Source organism: Xiphophorus maculatus, chromosome 15, assembly GCF_002775205.1.
Source record: "Xiphophorus maculatus strain JP 163 A chromosome 15, X_maculatus-5.0-male, whole genome shotgun sequence".
Classification (NCBI taxonomy): domain Eukaryota; kingdom Metazoa; phylum Chordata; class Actinopteri; order Cyprinodontiformes; family Poeciliidae; genus Xiphophorus; species Xiphophorus maculatus.
Genome location: NC_036457.1, coordinates 23,185,494 through 23,199,481, shown reverse-complemented (window position 1 = coordinate 23,199,481; position 13,988 = coordinate 23,185,494). Strand labels below are relative to the sequence as shown.

Genomic DNA, 13,988 nt, shown 5'->3' with positions numbered 1-13,988 from the left:
GTCACTTTGCTGAATTTGCTTACCATTAAAATTGTCTGACATTTTTGTTTAAACAAAGAGCCAGACAGACAGACAGATTAATTCCACTCAGACTGTTTTCAAGCCTTTATTCCCACCATCCACTGATGGTTGTTTTTTATGTCTCATGTCTCATCATGCTTTCTGGTCAGTGGCTTCAGTCTGCTGACGCATCCCTGCCTCCAGCCTGAACTCCGTCTTCTCCAGGATGCTGGGGGAGGGTCTTTTCTGCCGCCACTTTTCCATGTCAGCTCAGAACTGCATCTTTCAGCATTGCTACTTGTGCTGAAGCAGCACTTGACTGACATATATCACATATATATCTGACTGTCCAGCATCTGCAGTAATGCCATCTATGGGTATCCACTGGTGTTGATCAGCTCCTTGTCTCTAGCTGGGAGGAAGGGAGACATTAGGTCAGATGAAACAAAGACCACTCCTCCACTGGTTCTGTCCATGTTGCCGTCACCCCCCTCTTGTGGCCTGTAAGCCCCCGGAGTTGCAGGAGCTGGCACAGCTGGTGACATCATCTCTCTCTAATGTGATTGTAGGCTTGCACAGTGGCAGCCAGTTGTTTCAGAGGGCTTTGTTGGTTATCACATCATGGGGACAAAATAATCCTGCTTTCACTCTGGCATTGTTGAAAGGTGACAGAGGGAAGCACACTGCTTACCTCATATTTACATCATTTCAACTGAGATTCAGCAGATCTGGAGTCATGATAATCAGCAATCCATTAATCGGAACTAATGAGAGGAATCAGAGTGAGACGTCTCCACATGGTCGTGTTACATTCAGACAAGATGTAAATGAAATATGTACTTTGCTGATCATTTTATTGTTCTTTGTGAGAACTTTCTGGAGGAATGAAGGGTTTTACTTTGAGGCCTGCAGAGGGAACTAAGTGGGCTGCCATAAGAAAAGAAATGAGTGGGACTGTGATCCAGCAACCAGACCTCAGATGTTCCAGAATTCCTACAAGAAACCACTTGGGTTTCATAGATGTGCCACTAGGTCATCTGACTCTTTAAAATGAGTCTAAAAATACACATTTAACTGTCTCACTGTCCTTTAAATGTTCAGATGTTACTGTAAAATCTATCTAACTGTAGATAGATTTTATAGATAGATAGTTTGTCTGCTATAAAACAGAATGCTGGGCATATTTGTTTTGTCATTTTGTTTTAAGTTGGATATAAAAATGCACATACCCATATTAACATTCCAGGTTTTTGTTATGGTAAAAAAGTATGACAAAGATAAATCATGTCATAACTTTAACTATTCAACTGAAAACCAAACAAATGTGTTAGAGGGAGAATGCCCTTAAACTAACACCTCTAGAAACAACTTCTGATTCCATTCCAGCCGTTAGTTTTCTTGACTGGACACTAACCATCAATAACAGAGAATCTGCATAAACATAAATAAACCTCTGCTGTCCTATTAGGACTCTCTCACTATTTCAATCTGGAGAGACTCAGACGGAAAAACAGCGATTAAAAAGGTTTATTGACATGCATGAATTTAAAGTTCTTTGGCGCTCGGGCCCCGGCTGAGGACATTGAGCTGTGAATTGCGATCAGCTCGGATGAGCATTCCCGATGAAGGTTAGGAATGTCATCCCCCGGGACCCGACACTGGTGGTGGAGGTCGGTGAAGGATGGGAGCCTGAAGAGTGGAGGTGGAGAAGGGGTGGAGGAGGGTTGAGCGCAGCTGGAAAGCGGAAGATGCCATGGATGGAGGTCCTTATCAACTGGGCCTTGGTCGGTGATTGGACGTGACGTGGCTTGGTCCTGCGTTGATAGGTCGGTGGTGATGAGCGGGACGCGCCGACTGGATGATGCAGGTGGGGCTAAAGAGTCTTCCAGTTTGAATTTGCGCCTAGGCTTCATTTCAATCTGGAGAGACTCAGACGGAAAAACAGCGATTAAAAAGGTTTATTGACATGCATGAATTTAAAGTTCTTTGGCGCTCGGGCCCCGGCTGAGGACATTGAGCTGTGAATTGCGATCAGCTCGGATGAGCATTCCCGATGAAGGTTAGGAATGTCATCCCCCAAAAAGGGAGGCTGAGGCCGGGGCCGAGGCCGGGGAATTAGCATCAGGGTCAGAGAGTAATGTGGGGGAGCTACGCTAGCTCGGGGCTTACGGACTAGGACTTGAGGAGATCGTAGTAGGTGATGTTACTGTGATAGGGGTAAATTATGAAGCTGATGGATAACGGTCAGCGGGGGATGCCGCTAGGCGTGTATTGGCGAGATGCTGGTAAATGTAAGACACTGGGATGGTGCGAGGTATGAAATGACAGGATGTGGGTAGATGAAGGCCAGCTGGGGAAGAGGTGCGGCGTTAAATAGCAGGATGCTGGTAGATGAAGGCCAGCTGGGGACGCCGCTATGCATGAAATGACTAAATGCTGGTAGATGAAGGCCAGCTGGGGACGCCGCTATGCATGAAATGACCGGATCTGGTAGATGTGGGCCGGCTGGGGAAGCCGCTATTTGTGAAAAGACTGGATGCTGGTAGATGTGGGCTAACTTGGGGGCGCCGTTAAGATGAAACGGCAGGAAGTTGGTAGATGAAGGCCGACTGGGGTAATGTGGTGATGCTATGAAATAGTATATCAATTAGAAATAATATCCCCCCAAAAATGAAAGCTGAGGCTGGGGCCGGAGCTGGGAGTTAGAGACTGGGAGAGTGAGAAAAGGCCGGGAGCTACGCCAACTCGGGGCTTGCGGGCTGGGACCTTAAGGAGGCTATACAGGGTGACGTTACTGATGGTAGGGGAAAATGATAAAAAGCCGGTGGATGAAGGTCAGCCGGAGACATAGATGGGCGTGGAATGGCAGGGTGCTCGTAGAGTAGACCGACTGAAATGATGATTTAGCTGTAGGAAAGAGACCAGCTGCATGGTACTGAGATAGCGAGAAAAGGATGGGAGAGGGAATAGATTAGGATGTAAGAAGATAGCTGCCTGCTACTGGAGGTGAGATGCTAGAACCAGGATTAGATTCGCAGGGTGACGTTAGAGGATGCGAGCGAGGTATGGGGACATTCTGGAATGAAACTTAAAATAGGGGAGTGAAGGACAACAGGGAAAGATGAGCATAACATCTGCTGGATGAGAGTATGCACTTTGCGTGAGGTTGACCAACCACCACCAGTGAATTGTGCAGTGCACGTCGGGCACTGAGGGAAGCTATGAAGACGGAGACGAGATACATAAAATTAGACGGAAGACGGAGACGAGACGGAGACGAGATACATAAAATTATATGAAGAGAATGCTGAAGATGACTATGGAGCTGTTGGCGTAAGGTCGAGAGAATACCTTGAATACTATACTGGTCAAACGTGATCTAAAGAGGTGAATGATGTCGTATATAAATTATAGCCTCAAGGTTGCGAGAATGCAGGGGCTTGGAACGATGGATGAGCATGAAGAGGAAACTAAGACTGGAAATGAGGATGAGAAACTGAGGAACTATAGGGAATAAAAAACGGTGCGAGACGTGGATGAGGGTTTGAAATAAATTATTTTGTCTAGTAGCTGGACTGGACTGAAAGAGGGCTGGGAGAGACAGCTTATCAGCGAGAGCGTTAGAATGGCAGGATGCTGGTAGATGAAGGCCAGCTGGGGAAGCGAGAGTGTTCGAATGGCAGGATGTTAGTAGATGAAGGCCAGATCTGCGATAAGCAGAGGTGATTAGATTGATTAGTGGCAATTGAATTGATTAATGGCAAATGATGGCAAGGAAAATGGTGGAGATTCGGCTTTGTGGGTCAAACATGATAGCTTATGGCGGAGAGCGGCGATGTGGGGATGCTTGCAGAAATGACCCCTCAGGAAACAGGTTACAGAAGTGGAACGGGTTTCGTAGAATGCTGAGGACTCGAGCTGCTGAAATGGAGGTTGGAGCTGAACCAGCTGGTGGAGATTCCCCCTCAAAAGGGCCATGCCCGACAGGCTGGATAGAATGGGAAAATTAGAGAGGAGGTGCCATCCTGGATTCCCAGTGATAAGGAGGTGCTGGCTTCACCCCCAAGGGGGTTGAGAATAAGGGCGGTAGTAAACTTTTTTTTTTTTTTTTTTAATCAAATGATATGGAAAGCTTTTGCACTTGTGAAACGTACCATGCAAACTAACTTGACTTGGACCTAAGCAATGATGTTGGAGGTTCTGTTCCTCCGGAGGGGGCCGTGGCTTCAGAACAGCTTGCGAGTGCTGGTAGTTTGTTGTTAACGGACAGCAGGGATGACTTGTAGGTGCCTTATGATGATTGGCTCGGAAGAGGGACTGGAACGAATGCGCGAGAGTGAAACCTGGGAAAGCTAGAGGATATGCTGCATAGACCTAGAAGTGACAGGATGGCCTGGGAATAGCGTGCAAATTCGGACAATTTTTTGGTGAAAAATGAAGCTTAGAAGCGCCAGCAGGGACATGAGCTTGAAATGTCGGCATACGAGGCAGTTTATTGTTGGCGGCGAACAGCCGTGGTTAAGCAAGTTATCAGGGGGCATGGACTTGTTTTGGGGGCAAAATGAATCTACGTGGCTGAACGTAGGAAACGACTCGGTAGCCGCAGGCTACTTGTTAACGGCTTAAGGTGCTGTAATATTAGCTGAGCATCATTTAGCTGTCATTATCTGCATCCGACAGCATTACTCAACTCTGTCGGTAACTTTGGGGGAAAACTTAAGAGTTCTGCGTTTCTGGTATGATTATAATGCACATATGCAGCTCTGCACGGCAGCAGCAGGTCTCCTTTGCTGCCGCACCGGTGTAAACCCAGCAAGTGTTTCAGAGTTTGAGTTGCGTTTGAGGGCGACTCGGGAAACAGGTTACAACATTTAATGGATTAAACGGTTTTAACTGCTGAATGTGACGGGGACACGGATATGTGAAGTGCGGGAGCCCCTATAGTATCAAATCAATGTAGTAATGACGGAGAATTGGGGGTTCTGAGGTGGAAACAGGCAGCTTCCGGTTCAGGGGGTGGGGAGAGGCACTACTTTCTCTGGGCAGGCAATACACTTCGGAGCTCACCCATACCGTTGGGCCTGGCGGGGAAGCAGGTAAACTTGAGACCAAGGATATACCCAGAAAACGACTTAGACAATTCTAAAAACTTAAGCTAAGAAAAGGGGACACTTGTTAAAGGCCTGGTGAAGAAACCACTGCCAGATCATTAAGGTCTTCTAGTTTACTCAGTGCGCATGTCTGAGATGAAACATGAAATAGCAATCAGCCTCTAAGCATAATAAAACAGGGAAAATTACTGTAGGTCAAACGCCAAAACGCATATTCTTTTAGATTGATGATAAACCACCTTCTATTTAAAGTTACCTTGATGAGTAGTGAATGGGACACTAAACGAAATTTGATGATAAACGATGATGGGATGAAGACCCTGGCAAACGACGATTAGTGACTTGGGTAACAATAGGTGAAAGCACTGAGCTGACTTGTACCAATGTGCCCTGGAGGGATTATTAGCCAGCTTCACTACGGCGCATGATGCATGCCTAACTACTAAGACAAGGGGCACAAATAGGCTGTTGATATAATTTACAACTAGAAGTCAGTAAGGGTCGCCTCTCTTCGGCCAGCGTACGATTGTGAATGGCTGTCGAGAACTGTAGTGGTGGGTGGTGAGGCAGATGCGGTGGAACCAGGTAGCAGTAAAAATGATGTTTAATGATGAATAAACAGTACGATAATCCGAAAACGGTCCTAAATCCCAGGCAGCACTGCTGAGCGGAAACCAGGGCTCAACGCAGGTAACAGGGTGAACAAAAGGGCCGAGAATGCATGACAAATGACTGCTACGAACAGACGACTAACGACAGGGACCCGACAGAGACGCTGAGACACAGGTGACATTAAATACACAGGGGGTAATCAGGGAACGAGACGCACCTGGGAGCAAACGAGGGGAGACAGGACAACACGGAGACTCGGAGAAACAAGGAAACTCGAAATAGATAAGCAGAAAACTCAAATCCTGACAGCGGCATGCAAAATGTCAAGGTTGATTTTTTTTTTTTTTTCTTCCCTTTTGGTTATTAATGCGCATCCTGCTCAGTAATGTCAATGGGGGCATGACGTACTGTCAAGCGGTTAAAGACGGCGGGTGCACTATTTAAGATAGTCAATGTTGAAGCAGAGAAATGAATGCGGTAACCATGACGACCCATGAACAGCTCTACGTAGCTGGGTGCGCATACGTCTACTGTTTTTTATGAATGAATAATCCCGCTGTGCGGATAAACGTGACCAAACACGGCCGCTGATTTGAGAGGGGCCGAGAAAAGGAGCAGGAAGTCCAGTGCGGGCATAATAAAGTTAAAGGAGGAATATATGGGGCTTGATAACTGAGGCTACTACTGAGAGCGGGAAGCTGTAGAAAAGAGGTTGGCGATCCGCCTTGGGTCACACCTGGGAGGGAAGCTACTATTTACTAATTCATGTATGCATTCATACGATTAAAAGCTCTGAAGCACTTGAAACGCGCCCGGGTGGCGCATGCGAAATGGGCCTGCAAGTTCGGGAAGGGGATAGACTAAGTTCCGCGTTTCCTAACGTTGCAGAACATGAATGAGTCGTGTGAGGCTACGTCTTACCCTGAAAGCCCGAGGCGGGCATAGCGTGTGAAATCCGAAGGGAGGAGCTGATGACCGGACCGCCAGCAGCTATGCGGAAGTGACTGAAGCTGTTGAAGTGGCTGAACCAGAGCGAGGAACCGGTGGAAAGGCGATGCGATGAACGGCGGTGGAGAGATGATGAACGACGAGCTGGGAGGGCGACGGAGATCGGTGCAGCGAGACCGTGGCGGGTCGGCCAGGGCCGTGGAGTGGGTGACGCGGGAGCCAGAGACGGTGGATCCCGGTCAGGCGAGAGAGCGGCGGCAGAAGCTGCTTAGACTGAATGGGGCCGGGGGGATTCTTCTTCCATCTGAGGAGCGACTGAGGGAAGGAAGGGGCCGAGCAAGCGGCTTAGCGGCTTTTATGAGGGACATTAGAGGTGGAAGGACGAGCAATCACGGAGAAATGGATCTGGCGAGATAGCTGGCTGGGAGCTGAGGCGTGCGGCTGAACAGGTTGAGCGCAGCTGGAAAGCGGAAGATGCCATGGATGGAGGTCCTTATCAACTGGGCCTTGGTCGGTGATTGGACGTGACGTGGCTTGGTCCAGCGTTGATAGGTCGGTGGTGATGAGCGGGACGCGCCGACTGGATGATGCAGGTGGGGCTAAAGAGTCTTCCAGTTTGAATTTGCGCCTAGGCTTCATTTCTAGTTTACATCCTTCAACTCCAGCCATAGTTTTCAGAGGTGCCTCAAATGACCAGAAGGATCTTATTGTACAAAGGCTTCAGTAAAAAGAAGAATTCCAAACATCTGCAGAACTGCTAGACAGTCTTTAAAAATGTTAGAGATGTCAGCAGAGAGGCTGACAAAAACACTGCAGGGCTCAGGGATGTTGGGTGAGTTCCCAAACATTTCTAACTCAATGCTGATACCAAGAAAAATACTTGATGGACGTTTATATGAAGAAATAGCATTATTTCAATAAAAGTTCAGAAAAATATAGAAATTACAGTATGACTATATTTTCTTTGCCTCATTCAGGCCAAAACCAACAAACACAAAATGAGATAACACTTAGATGTGATATATTTTATGGATATATATATACTGCTCAAAAAAATAAAGGGAACACTTTAAGTGTTAAACACCTGTTTAAGTGTTCCCTTTATTTTTTTGAGCAGTGTATCTTGCATTCAGCTGTAAAATGTATCTCCAAAAAGATTTTTGATAGTGTATTATCTGTGTTTTTTATTTATATTTCTATATGGCTTCTGATAGACGTCTAAGGATTTTTAAAGAAAATGTGTGTTGATTTCTGGATGATTTGGTGCCAATTTAACAGATGGATGCCGTGGGAGAAAAGAACCAGGATGGACTGGAATAAAAGGATTTCATTATCAAACATCTGCAACAAGCATTTCTAGTCAAGTTGTTGGGATAATCATATGGTTAGGTTGATACATTTTGTCAAAACATTGAAATTAAAATCCTTCTTCATTTCCTAACCATATTTTCTGCTGGGATCTACAGAAACACTGTTATGATCCTCTGTAATGTTAAATATATTTGTAGCAGTTTATGTTTTGAAGACAATCTCTGCATTTGTTCCTCTGTCCACCTGGGTTTTTAATATTGGTAAATAGACTTAACCTTAAATTTATGCCAGGTAATAAATCAATGACAATATTTTATTGAGGAACATAAAATGTCAATAAAAAGGATGAAGACCAGTTCTATGCTTCAATAACAAAGAAAATGCAAGCCAATATAAATTTGATTTGCATTACAAATGTACAAAACCTATTTGGATGACTGCAAACATATTTGAAGTTATCCAAATAGGTTTTGTACATTACATTGATTGTTGAGAAAGTGTAAGTTTTACTACATCCATGATATTAAGCATGTCCCAAGATGCTCTAGGGCAGTGGTTCTCAAATGGGGGTACGCGTACCCCTGGGGGTACGTGGAAGTACTGCAGGGGGTACGTGAAGCTTTTCAAAATATTTTTAAAAAATCAGTAGGCTCCTCATAATAAGTCTTGGGAAAAATTATTTTGTAAAAAGTTCGATAAAATATAAATGTGTGTTCATGCACTGAATTTTATATTCAGTATTTAGTTTCAATATCCTTTAAAATAAATAAAATAAATAAAAATGTTACATACTGTTCAAATCAAATGTTCAATGCAAAGTGATTAAAGTGCAATCTTCTTTTTTTTTATCCTAAAAGAGGTAACGTTTTTTTTGTGAGCAAATCTTTATTTATTAAGTTAATTTATTTTGTAAACAAAATATAATTTATTTATAATTAAGTTATAGATTTATTTCTGTGAACACATTTTAGTTATTTATGTATATATTTAATTTTATACCATTACAGAGACCAATATAAATTAGCAGCATTTTGCATATTTCAGGTTTGACTGGTTTTATACCTTCCTGGTGGTCACCGTCTTCTGTTTTTCTTTTTTGTTTAACCATGCAATGTTTGCAATATGGATGTATTTGTCAGGTTCACTGATATAAGTTGTTTGGCTTTAATAAATCAGACAGTGATTTTACAGCACTGTACATCTTTTTTATTCCAAAAATGTTTTGCCCGTGTCAGGGGGTACTTGACTAAAAATATATTTTTAAGGGGGTACATCACTGAAAAAAGTTTGAGAACCACTGCTCTAGGGAATTGTGTTCAATTTACAGCAGGTTTAAATAAATCCCTTTAGTTATTGATATGTTGGTTTGGCTTACAAACTGGATTCAAAATTCCTTTTTTTTTTTTGCAAAGTGCCTCAAGATGGCATTTGTTCAGAACTAAATGATAACTGTACTGAACTCAACTCAATCCAGTTTGAACATTTGAAATAGTTCAAAATAGACAAATATTGTGACATACTCTGTCCATATCGCCTAGCTCTACGCTCTTATGACCCTGTGTCTTTATTCTCTTTGTGTGCAAATAAACAAAAATGGCCCAGAAACAAAGGCTAAAATATTCCAGACATAAGCTGATAATCAACATCTATTCACTAAACTCTGTGTGGGCCTGACCTGCACAATGCCTTCTAATCTGAAGGCGCCTCACACAGACTTGTCTCATACCAAGTGCTTGGCTCGAACAATCACACACATGCAGCTTGTTAGACAGATGGTGGTAGTAAGGAGCCAGGAACGGCGCTTTCCCTCTACAGATGGGGGTTGGTTCATTGGTAGGAGATGAAGAGGAAACATTACAGAGAGGAATGATAAGCTACAGTGGGAGTAGGGCTTACGCTGCTACCCACCCCCTCTGGTCCAGCAGGGGGTCTATCTCAACCGATACTAGGACACATCTCATGTGGCACGCTAACAGAGACGATGCGTTCTCTTTGTCTGGTGGCACGAGGCGAGATAGAGGAGCACCTTTAGCAGCCAGCCTGCCAGGTGACAGCCTGAAGTGTCATCCTCTCATTTAAGCTCTTTGAGTTAAACCTGCAAAACCCTGAATGATTAACAGAGAGCCTCACTCTTTATGTAGAGAATGCAAAGATTTCATCAGTTGGATCTGAAAGATGCTCTGTTCAGGCACAACTAAGCCTGACTTCTCGCCTGTATGTCAGCTTTTATCTGTTAGAAAAGCTCCCGTGAGTCATAATTTCAAAAATGACTAATGATATTACCTCTGTTTATTTTAAAGGGTGTAAAGATGGGGTTATACCCTCCCCAGTGTGCTGTCTGTACTATAAACTCCACCAGCAGTGGATTAGACATTCACTATCTGATTTAATCCACCGTCAGGGGAGGGGGGCTCATTTAGCTTCAGGGTGAGGAAAGTCTGAGCTTCAGCTGTCTCTGAGGATGGCACTTTGTTCACATCCCCAATAGAAAATCTTACAGTGACTGAAAATGATGCTTACATTTTTCTCGTAAAGTTTAAAGTGGACACATCATGTTTGTAAATAATTTCTTTTCACATGTAAATCATTCTCTTATGGTCTATATAAAGTAGAACTGCAATGCTTTGGTCTGAATTCCTGGTTGTTGTAGCTCCAGACCCTCGTTTACCTCTGTTCTGAGGTGCCACTTAGAGAAACTCGTCACTGTATGCAGATGTGGAATCACAAAGGTCTACTTGGATGCAATATTGGATAGAATATTCAGTCGCCTGGGTCAGTGTACTGATAAGAGATTCATACAAATTAATAATCCAGTTATTTGTAATTGTCATAATTTTTCCTCCACTTTGCAATGAGTTACTTTATGTTTATTTGTCCCATAAGGCTAATGAAAATATAATGAAGTATACAGCTATAATTTGACAAAATGTAGAAAATGTATGGTGTGAATACTTTTGAACTACCCTGTAGTTATAAATTTAGAAACATATGTAGACAGAAGGATAAAACTCCCAGAATCCAGATAAAAAAATCTAATAATATGTTGGTAGAGTCTGAATAGAATGCAGCTCTAGTGCAAGTTGTGGTGTAGATCAGGTCTTTCCATTGTGGAGTTAGGTAAGTTGCTGAGATGAAGTCATTATTTTCTGCAGCATGCTGTGGTCTTTGCACTGTTTCCTCCTCCAGAATTTCAGCCTAATCCACTGCTGACAATGTGCAGTTCATCGTCTCTTTCAGATCCACAGAGCTGTTACTCAGACACAGCTTTATGGAAGCTTATTCAGCAGATCTGATGGAACAGAAGATTTTCTCCTGCATGGCGAAATAGTCTATTGTCATGCTTTGCTATGTCATTAGCATGCATGACATGCAGGAATTCACTGCATGTCACTGAAGCACATTTGCATAAATTAGACTGGGAAGGCAGCAGTAGTGCTTGTTGAAGGCACAGGGTGTGTTCTGATATTATACAGCTCAGTTTGTTTATGAAAGGATATCCAGCAGGCCGGACACTACCTGTCATTTCCTGCCTTGTAATGGTAGCATTTGGCCTGCTCAGACCCAGAGCAGAGTTGTTAGCTTCTAGCTTCTCTTAGTAACTTGTCTCATTCTTTATTTCTTAAGGCTGAAATGTATCAGCTGTTCTAGCAGACAGTTAATGAGCAGGAAAGTCCATGTTCTTCCACTTTTAACAGTTAGGTTCCAACACTGCTCCTTTCTCCCTACCTTTCACTTTTCTCCTGAATGTACCCTTCTGCCTTCCTTCATCCTTTTCCCTTCACTTTATGCTTTTGTTTAATAGACTGTGGTGGTGCTTGTAACAGTGGAGTAATCACATATGGTGCTGGGCACACATAAAGATGTGCTCCCACTGGTAGCTGCTGCTGATTCTAGCTGAAAACAGATCTCTGGTAGCTCAGCAATTTTCCTCCAGCAGCTTTGCTGTTTATCAGCAGCTCTGGATGCAGCTCTTTCAGGCTGCTACTTCCACACCATCAGCACAACTGCTCATCGGGTTTCTGGGAGTGTGTGCCTGAAGTCAAACTATGTGATGGCTGTTTATTTCGCATACACCAGGCTACTGCGTATATGTGTTCTGTGACTGTCAGCCCTCAGGAGATCATGAGAAAGAAGATCAACCACAGTAAAAAAAATATCACATGTAGAGGTCAAAGGGATTAAAATGACTATAGACATAAGACAGATGTGACTGAAGTAATGCTCTTTTTTATCCATTATGAGTACTATAGTAACTAAGAAAGCTGAGAAGAGATCGGTCAGTATCTCAGACTGGCATTTTGTTCTGCTGCTACCAACATCTGGACCGCATTCAGACTTCCATCAGAACGGATCAGCAGAAGTAGATCCTGAAAGGATGTCTGCCTTTATTAACAACCTCTATTCTGATATGGATGATGGATCAGATAATTACAGAGATTGAAGTATTTTATCTTTTTTTTTTACCCTGAAGACCATGTTGGACAATGGCTACTCTTCCATGTAAAACAAGTGCAAAACATAACATGTCCAGCCTGTCAGAGCGAGACAAATGATTATAAAAAGTAAAAGATCTAAAAATACATTCTTTGGTTAAAGCAACAGGGGCAAGCACTGTGGTATGTCACAAACACGAACCAAGAATAACATGCTTTCTTCAGTAATCACAAAATGCTCACAGGAACATTACATAAATAATAATTTTAAAAATATAATAACTTAATTGAATAAAATACAGGAATAAAGACAGTTAAAACATATAGAGGGAAAATACTGCCTGACCTTTTATGATATAATAATATGTAAAACATAGAATAGAATAGAATAGAATAGAATAGAATAGAAATTCAGATATAACAGATATATAGGTTCACACAAAATGTTAACAATATTAAAAATGAATAATAATATATGATTTTTCTGTTAAGATTAACAATAATAATAATAAAATACAGTACAAGACTGTTATAGAAAGTAATGTGAAGAAATAAACATATTGGACTCACTTAATGTAATGTGTATTTCTTTTTTTTTATATCATGACTGTAAAAAGAATGAGGGGTCTCTGTATGCAGCTGAGTTGCGTTTACTCTTTTGCCCATGCCGTGTCTGAAACCTCTGCACCTCTCCTCCGCTCACAAAGCAGCCGATAAACAGTTTGCATTCTGTGTCTCGTTCCCAGATGATGTCTGTTGAGGCTCGTAAGGCGAGTCGCACCAGTCAGCCTCTGAGAAGGTGTGTCAAGTAGATAAACAATGCTGTAGTCACTCTGGAGTGAAACCACAATAATTACATTTAACAGGTTTTAACTGTGGCCACAGAAAAAGCCCGGATAAAGCTGCAGGGATTAGTTGTTTGACCCGAGTGGAGTGTTCACCCTGCTATAGACCTTATCCTGATCCCTCCCTGCAGACAGACCAACGTCTTGGACTCCTTTCTCTCATCTCTTACGTTCAGTGACAACAGGAGCAGAGAGAGACCTGCAACTCTCCAGGCCCTGACTATTAGCTAATTATCTGGCATTAAGTCCAAATGGAAGACTTCCCTCTTACATCTCATGCCACATGGCCGCTACAGGGATAAGCTGTGTTCTTACAAATTCACAACCACTTGCCCTGAGGACGCAGGGGGCACTGACAGAATGAGTGAGACTGGAGAGCCAGGGCAGGACTGTGACCATACTGGCTTTTTTATTCCATTTAGCAGGATTAGATCTACTTAACACTGTAGCTATCAAAATATGGTAACAAATTCAGTTTTTAAAATGAAGTGTAAAATCTGTACATTGGTTATAAATAGAACCGCCTTGAGAAATGTTCATCATTTACACAAACCATGTTTCATTTAAAGCATCAATTTATGTTTTACTCATACAGGAATGGGTCTATGTAGAACTGATAAACTCACAGGCAAGAATTGTCAGTCTGAAGGAATGTCCCACCCGGTGCTACAGGAATGAAGGCGCACACAAGCCTGCCTGTAGATCTTAGTGCAGGTGCAATGCTGATC

The 13,988-nt window shown here is 43.0% G+C and overlaps 1 protein-coding gene across 3 annotated transcripts in view; it reads left to right on the top strand.

Moving 5' to 3' along the window:
• The window catches only part of bach2 (BTB domain and CNC homolog 2), an 87,745-nt gene that overhangs the window by 60,310 nt on the left and 13,447 nt on the right, over positions 1 to 13,988 (top strand). The window lies entirely within an intron of this gene.